The 933-nt window shown below is 37.6% G+C and overlaps 1 long non-coding RNA gene across 1 annotated transcript; it reads left to right on the top strand.

Annotated features, from left to right (window-relative positions):
- Nucleotides 1-12: 12 nt before the first annotated feature.
- Nucleotides 13-697, top strand: LOC102205624 (uncharacterized). Its single transcript, XR_312653.1, has 2 exons — nt 13-143; nt 382-697. It is a non-coding gene; the product is annotated as an uncharacterized LOC102205624 (long non-coding RNA).
- The last annotated feature ends 236 nt before the right edge of the window (nt 698-933 follow it).

Raw genomic sequence — 933 nt, 5'->3', positions numbered from 1 at the left:
GGTGGTGTGGAAAAGCAGCACTGAGCTGGGTGTGGGCATAGCCACTGATGGCAATACGGTCTTTGTGGTTGGGCAGTACCGCCCAGCTGGTAACATTACCAATGCAGGATACTATCAGAAAAATGTCCTCCCAAAAGGAACAGGTAACACTCACACACATTTTGATGTTCTACTGCTTCTACTTATAGTACAAAGGTGAAAATTAGTAAAGTCAGTTCACATGGAAATGTCTATATGTTAGACCTAAAGTTTCTCTACACCTACCTTTTTATGTCCCAGGCTGCTTTCAATCAAAACAAAACATACTATTACTCCTACAGCTGACTCTGGACATCAGAATAACATTTGCACTGCTCACTAATATTTCCTGTTATTTCCTAGAGTAAAACTTTCCCAGTGTCAGAGAGGGAGCTGCAGCAGACAACAGACCTCAGTGCCCAGAGAAAATGACCTGGACCGTATTGGACCCATCACATGTGGTTTCCTTCAATGTTCCGAGATTGAACACCAAAAAATACGCCTGTTGCATCAAACACGATTTTACACAACTGTCTAGTCAAATACTGTCTAAGTAGAATTGGTGTTTTGATCATCATCAGTGAATAATTTTTGAGTAATGTTTCAATGATTTGAGTGCAGTACAAATAAAAACAAAAGTCTTTGTGCTTGTTGTCCCCACACGATAATAACTGAAGAATTTTTTTGAATTGAAGTTCATTTCACAAAGTAGCTCTTCCTTTTCACTCAGGGAACAACTGTACATTACAGAAATGAACAGAAACTTTGCAGTTAGCTGCTTTTAATATGGGTTAAGTCAGAAAGAAAGATTGTTGCACTATAATAACAAAATTAATTTGAACTGAGCCAATTAAAAAAAATGACTGATGATCAACAAGACATATTTAACTCTACTCAAGTTCAGTCATTTATTTA

Source organism: Pundamilia nyererei, unplaced genomic scaffold, assembly GCF_000239375.1.
Source record: "Pundamilia nyererei isolate P.nyererei 1_Seehausen unplaced genomic scaffold, PunNye1.0 scaffold06417, whole genome shotgun sequence".
Classification (NCBI taxonomy): domain Eukaryota; kingdom Metazoa; phylum Chordata; class Actinopteri; order Cichliformes; family Cichlidae; genus Pundamilia; species Pundamilia nyererei.
The sequence above is the reverse complement of the archived record's forward strand: the minus strand, read 5'-3'. Positions and strand labels throughout refer to the sequence as shown.